Source organism: Pygocentrus nattereri, chromosome 22 (genome assembly GCF_015220715.1).
Source record: "Pygocentrus nattereri isolate fPygNat1 chromosome 22, fPygNat1.pri, whole genome shotgun sequence".
In the NCBI taxonomy this organism is placed as follows: Eukaryota; Metazoa; Chordata; class Actinopteri; order Characiformes; family Serrasalmidae; genus Pygocentrus; species Pygocentrus nattereri.
The window spans coordinates 29,552,600-29,559,952 of record NC_051232.1 but is presented as its reverse complement, the minus strand read 5'-3'; the positions used below and the strand labels follow the sequence as shown (position 1 = coordinate 29,559,952).

At 43.4% G+C, this 7,353-nt stretch overlaps 1 long non-coding RNA gene across 1 annotated transcript; it reads left to right on the top strand.

The window, feature by feature from the left end:
- The first annotated feature begins 5,931 nt into the window (after positions 1-5,931).
- On the top strand, positions 5,932-6,680 carry LOC108412987. The gene is made up of 4 exons (XR_001856715.1): positions 5,932-6,011; positions 6,167-6,194; positions 6,283-6,411; positions 6,592-6,680. It is a non-coding gene; the product is annotated as an uncharacterized LOC108412987 (long non-coding RNA).
- Positions 6,681-7,353: the final 673 nt, after the last annotated feature.

The window sequence follows — 7,353 nt, the reverse complement described above, 5'->3', positions numbered from 1 at the left end:
TGGGACACTGCCTGATCCATTCATAGCAGTGGAACACACACTAACACGCCATCACCACACCAAGGGAGCATCTTAGCATGTTACCTGTGTAAGCTATCTGCCACGCTACGCAGACTATGATTAGAATGGTTATGTGGATTCCTGCATTCACTGCGATTCTAGCTTGCCCCATCCAAGCCTATTTAAAAATGACTTAAGCAATAGAAAAGAAGAAGGAGTGTGTTGTCGTGAAATAACATCACAGCCGTGATGTTTTATGCAGGGTTGGGATAGCTACTGATTCAAGATTCAAGAGTTTTATTGTCATATGCACAGCAGAACAGGCAGTTACACGGTACAATGAAATTCTTACTTTGCTGTTCCTCCTTTCACCAAATATAATCTTAAGAGGATAAAAAAAGAAAATATAAGAATAACTCTAAAAACAGTAGTAAAAAGTAAAAGTAAGTTACACATGCATATTTATACATAAACAATATTGTTCTGTGCAGGTAATAGATGTAAACAGTGTTGTTCTAATAGCAGCAGTACAGTGTAGGTTAGGTGCAGTTATTGAGTGCAAGGTTAAAACAGTTCAGAATGGGAGAGGGGAAGAGGTAGTAAGTGAGGTATTCACCAGCCTGATGGCCTGTGAATAGAAACTGTTGGTGAGTCTTGTAGTCCTGGACTTCCTGTGACGAGGTGTGTGTTGTGAGAGCAGGTGAGATCCTCACTGATGTGGATGCTGAGGAATTTGAAGGTTTTCACCCTCTCCACCTCTGTCTCACCTATGTAGAGAGGTGTGTGTAGCTCCCGCTTCCTCCTTGGATCAACAATCATTTCCTTGGTTTTGTCTGCATTCAAGGAAAGATTGTTGTTATGACACCAGGCCACCAACTCAGCCATCTCCTTCCTGTACGCTGTTTCATCCCCACCAGTCCAACGACTGTAGTATCATCAGCAAACTTGATGCTGGTGTTGTTCTAGGAGGCCACACAGTCATAAGTGAAGAGTGTGTACAGAAGGGGGCTCAGCACACAGCCCTGGGGGACCACTGTGCTCACTGTTCTTGTGCTGGATGTGCGGCTGCCGACTCTGACTGACTGGGGTCTGTCTCTCAGAAAATTCAGCACCCAGTTACAGAGGGCGGGTGTCAGTCTGAGGGTGAGGAGCTTTTCTGAGAGTTTATGTGGGATGAGCGTGTTAAATGCTGAGCTGTAGTTGATGAAGAGCATTCCAACATACGTGTCCTTGCCCTCCAGGTGTGTGAAGGGCCGTGTTCACTGCGTTGTCTGTGGACCTGTTCCAACGGTATGCAAACTGAAGAGGGTCTATAGTGTTCAGAATGGTCTCTGGATGTGAGTTATGACAATTCTTTCGAAGCACTTCATCGCAATTGGGGTGAGTGCAACAGGGCGATAGTCATTTAGGCAGGTCACAATGCTTTTCTTTGGGAGGGGTACGGTGGTGGTGGACTTGAAGCAGGATGGCACAAAAGCTTGCACGAGAGACAAATTGAATATGTCTACAAACACGTCAGCCAGTTCTGATGAGCAAACCCTGAGTTCATGCCTAGGGATGTTATCTGGGCTGGCTGCTCTTCATGGGTTTATTCTCTTCAAGGTCCTGTACGCATGCACTGATTTCACAGCGAGTGACGTGTTCTGTGTGGCCATAATATCTCTTGGTTGGCCAGGGTTGAGGGCCTCAAAGCGAGCATAAAACTCATTTAGCTCATTAGGCAGTGTAGTGTGGCTGGTTGTGACCGCCCTGCTCATCTGTTGGTAGTTGGTGATGTGCTGTAGTCCTTGCCATATGTGCCGGGAGTCTGCGGTGGTGTAGTAGCCTTCCAACTTCAGCCTATACTGTCTCTTGGCCTCTCTGATAGATCTACACATGTCATACCTTTTGTAATCTTCAGTGTTGCCTGAGAAAAATGCAGCATGGCCAGCATGTAGCGTGGACCGAACTTCACTGTTTATCCAGGCTTTCTGGTTGGGATATTTTCTGCAGCGCCTTGTAGGGACAACGCTTTCAATGCAGCTGCTGATGTAGCCCATTAGCCGAGAAGCTAATAGATCAACAGCACAGTCCTCTCTCACAGCAGCAGTTCTGAACACATCCCAGTCTGTACTGTCAAAGTAGTTCTGAAGCACTGTCAGTTTCTTCATTCCAAACTTTGATAGTCTGAAGTGCTTACTTGAGGAGTTGTCTGTATGCTGGGTAGAGGAACACGGAGATGTGGTCGGACTGTCTGAAGTGTGGCCGAGGCATGGCCCTGTAGGCCCCCCTCACGATGCTGTAAACTTGGTTGAGTATGTTACTCTCCCTCGTCGGAAAGCTCACATGCTGATGGTACTTGAGGAGGACAGTCCTCAGGATGCAGTGGTTGAAGTTGCCGGCAACAATGAACACGGCATCCGGGCGTGTGGACTCTTGTTTACTAATGCCGTCATGCAGCAGCACCGTGGCCGAGTTTGCACGTGGCAGGATGCAAGTAGCCAGAATAAACACAGAGCTGAACTCTCTTGGGAGATAAAAGGCTCTGCACTTCACCATCAGCAGTTTTAAGTCAGCTGAATAGTGTTTTTCAACAGTCTTTACGTCCGTACACCACCTGTTGTTCACATAGATGCAGACACCGCCACCTTTGTTGTTCCCCGACGCTGCCGTGCAGTCCCCACGGTGGACGGAGTGCGTTTCCAACTGGATTGCCGAGTCTGGCGTGCTGTCTGAGAGCCAGGTTTCCGTGAGATTAAGAGCACAGCACTCTCTGATCTCCCGCTGAGTTGTTATTCTGGTCTTCAGCTCATCCAGCTTGTTTTCGAGGGAGCAAACATTATCTAGCAGCAGGCTAGGTAGCGTGGCCGTGTAGCCCTAGCCTTTAGCCTAGCATGTAGCCCACCTCTCTTGCCCCACTTCTGCTTTGGCCGCTCTGTTCGTCGGCTGGACCGCTCACCTGAGGCCGGTGCTGCTGGGCCTTGCCGGTTGGTGCCGGTGGAGTGCTTTTTAGTGCTGCTTTTTAGCTACTTTCAAAGCATGATTGTCAGAACGTTTGTGAATCTCCACCTGACACACCAAACAAGTCCAAATGACAGCGTGAACAAGACATTGCATTTAATCCTGTGCCAGAAAGAAACACACAACTGAAAAGCTGCAAACCAAACATTTCAACCAACAATCAAACTTATGCAACCAAAGGCATGATATCCAACAAAAATTAAGACTAAAGGCAAAGTCAATCATTCCAGGTTTTTCCTAGTAAATTCAACAAAAATAACCGAATACAAACCGGAGAATTTTGTGCAAAGTGTTGTAACTGTTGAAATAAAACTGTTTCAATTTAAACATTTCAGCAAGATACACCAGTCAGGCATTCACATTCAGAACAACACACACTAACACACCACCACCACGTCACTGTTACTGCAGTGCTGAGAATGATCCACCACCCAAATAGAACCTGCTCTGTGAGGGTCCATGGGGGTCCTGACCACTGAAGAACAGGGTAACAGAGTATCAGAGAAACAGATGGACTACAGTCTGTCACTGTAGAACTACAGAGCGCAGCTATACAGTAAGTATAGCTGTATAGGTGTATATACAGGTGTATATACAGACAGACATTCACATTCAGAGTCTTTATTAAACTTCAACACTTTATCCTCAAAATCCTCATCATTGACTCTGGCTCTGTTTGGGGTGAGAATCAGGCCCGAATAATCTTTCCACTGCTGCAGAGCTGCTGCAGCTCCACAGCAGAGCTAGATTTCTAGGTAAAATGACACAATAATCCTCCTTTGCTGTAAAATCGCTATAACACACAGTTTTCGCAATAAATGGTCTTAAACGCTGGAGTTAACGCTGAAGACTGACTCGCAGACTGTTGGACACACAGCAACGCAGAGAAGGAAATGGAAAAGAGAGAGATTTGAGAAGAACATCAATAATTTGGAGATGAATGGTCTTTATTATGCTGTAATTTACATTCATAATCACTCTGGCTTCCTGATATGTTTAATTTGCAGCAACTTGCAAAACTGAAATCAGTTTCTCTTTCTCCTGCTTCTTATTTAAATTCTCCTGTTCCACCTTAAATGGTGCAGCAGGACAATCTGGCGCCTCAGATACCATTTAAGGTGGAACGGGACAATTTGACGAGGATCTGGAGGATGAGAAGTGACATCAACCTCGTAAAAAGTCAGACGTTGAGAGACATTGTACAAGAAACTCGTGAAGAAGTTTCCTCAGAAGCGAGAAAAGTGGCTGCAGCTGAGCTAAAGGTTAAAGCAAAGTGAGTCTGAGTTTGGGTTTAGATTTTCAGCCTGTATATCAGCACATACTGAGACACACTTACAGCCGAGAGGGTAAAATGGACAAAAAAATGTTGTGGCTCCCAAGGTGGTTTGATTATTGCTGAAAGGACAAAACGGCTCTTCTTAACATTTCGTTTATGACCCCTGATTCAAGCCTGCTAGTAAGGGGTGATCAGTGCATGGGGCGAGTGCGTACCCACGTGCCCGCGTGCCCGTGTGCCCCAACTGTCTGTGGCTCAGTCAGGTTTGCAGAGTTGACACCAGGCCAGTGAACGACCGTGCTCTGTGGTTCATTTCGCGCAGATTAATTGAATCCTGTAGTGAAATTTAAGCTAAACTTTTCACTATAGCTGCAGAAAAATTTGTAGGCGCTACAGCTACTAGCTACTAATATTTGTAGCTAACTACAAAAAGTAGCACACTACTAGAGCAGCTTGTCGCTACGAGCAGCTTGTCGCTACGTCAGAGTATATAGGGTTCCGCCCACTCGCTGCTCAGCCGGCAGCTCGTTCTCCAGCTCCTTACACTAAACTCTCGTCACCACTGAGCAGCTTTTCTGTTTTTTACTGCTGCAGTTTTATGGCTCAGTCCGATTTGGTCAGAGCTGCCGACTGAAAAGCTGCTCACTGGCGACGGCAGTTTGGGAATTTAGCGTTGTCTCATCTTCAGAGGCTGACCAAAGCGGCTATCAGCCAAATGTGATCTTAAAAGTATCCATTTTCTGTTTCGGCGCAAAGTAAGAAGTAAAAACGTTTCAATGGCTTGAGCGTCTCCTACAGCTGTCAAGCTTGTTGCTTAGCGACGGTGTCTTAGCGGAGTGATACAGTGATTGTGAAAAACCTGTGATGTTATGGCGAAATATCAGCACGGTTAGAACGCCTCTCAACCAATCAGCTTATGTGGCCGGAACTAACTGTTGTATAATAGACAATGACAAATCTCATTTATTTTTTAAATTCTAAACTACACATCAATGAGATGTAAGCCATACAAATGCTAAACTAAGTTTGCATATCTTTATATTTGATTGCAGAAATATAATATTTGAATATCCAACCATATGAAACAATCAAATAATTTTAGAGTAGTCATAAATCATCAGTATGTACACACTGAGTACGTTGACATTGGGTCCAAACATTCATTTTACAGTGCAGAAAGTAATATACTGTGTATATTGTAAAGTCATCAGCAATCTAGCTTTTTTATATATCTGTTGTCTGGATTGCACTTTTTTTATAAAGTAAAAGTCATGAGGTTCTGATGGCTCATGTAAATGGTCGGTTCATTGATGGACACTATGAGTGGCTATATCTGCATATGATATTTCCAGTGTTCTCACCACAACATGCTAAACACAGGACAGTCGTAAGAGTAGAATCTTTTCAATGTCTAGATGTAGCTGTTAAAGTTTAAAGCCTCCTGATACATCATATGATCCAGATGAGGTAAAAAATCACCATCCAAGGATGAAGAATGATGCCGCTTATTTTTATTGTGTAAGTAAAGGTGTTTTAAGTATAGGTGTGAAGTTTTGGGTTTCACTCTGGAGTTGACGATCAGGTCTTCCACTCCATTTGTCATGAATGAATGGTTGTGACACTGAAAATCTGTCAATCTTGTTTTTACATCTACAGGGCCATGAAGAAGGAACATTACCTTGGTCAGACTTCCTACGTATCTGCTCAGAAATACAAACTCTTCAGCTTGCTCAAGGTAACCTGATAAATGTATTATGATGGATTAGGAGGTGGGTGGTTCATGCACTTATGTATTATATGGGGCCAGACAGTAGTTTTTTCATCATTGCAGCCGTGATGTGAATGAACTGCCTAAACATGTGATTTTGTAATATTGTCTTTTACCACAAGGTGGCAGTACAATGACCCATCAAATCAGGTAGGATGCTTACAAAACACTGTGTCCTTATGATGAAATTGTAATCATATAGATTTTACTAACAAGGTGATATTGTGACTAACGTAAGGAAGCGGCGTAAAGACACCCACCTGATGTAGGGGAAAGTTTTCTGTGGGTCATGATGTAGCAGCACTAAGACAGATCATATGAAAACCATGTTTCTGCACATGACTGGCAGTAATGAGTTCAGCAAGGGGTAAGCAGTCATTTTTTCTCATTTAATATTAATGGTCAGTGATCTTGGGTCTTTCACTCTGCACATTCATTCATTTTGAAAGCATTTGTTGCATTTTTTCTCGCAGAGTTTAAGGTACTTTTTTGAGCACTTTTCATTATTTACATTAATGCCATTCATCCTTTTGTGCTGCTGCTATAGGTGGATTTATATGTGAACAGCAGCTCTGCTACTGAGAGTGGATTTGGCCCATGGTGACATGGCTTGAAAGGCATATTATGAATCTGCATGTATTAAAGATATTCCTCCCACTTGCTTTCTTAGACCTCTATTGACTTCTTTATTGAGGTGCTGTCAAAATGTCAGTCATTTTCTTCATCTAGCACACTAGGCTTACTAGAAGGGTCTTTTAGGAATGTAAATGCTTTTTTCCCCTGAGATTTATTCTGGACAATAACAGTAATATTTTCTTAGTCTTAGAAACCTTATTTTTTATACTATCCTGTATTGTCACATGTTATTGTAAACATATATGTGCAAATGGGCAGTTCCAGTGATTTTTAAAACTGCTGCAAAATTCAGATATGTAAGGAAAGTCATTCAGAGAGGTTTGAAGTGTTGTTCGCTGTAAAGAAACTTACTTAAAAAATGTATATATATTATAAAATAAAACATTTTAAAATCCATTTCTTTACATAGCATCAGAATTTTGCAGCAGTTTTAAAAATAAGTGAAATTGCTTAGAAAGTGTGTGTGTGTGTGTGTGTGTGTATATATGTATATAAATATCCATCCATCCATTATCTTCCGCTTGTTCGGGTCACGGGGGCAGCATCCTAAGCAATGAGGCCCAGACCTCTCTTTCCCCAGCCACTTCCACTAGCTCCCCGGGGGAATTCCGAGGCACTCCCAGGCCAGCTAGACATTATAGTCACGCCAGCGTGTCCTGGGTCTTCCACGGGA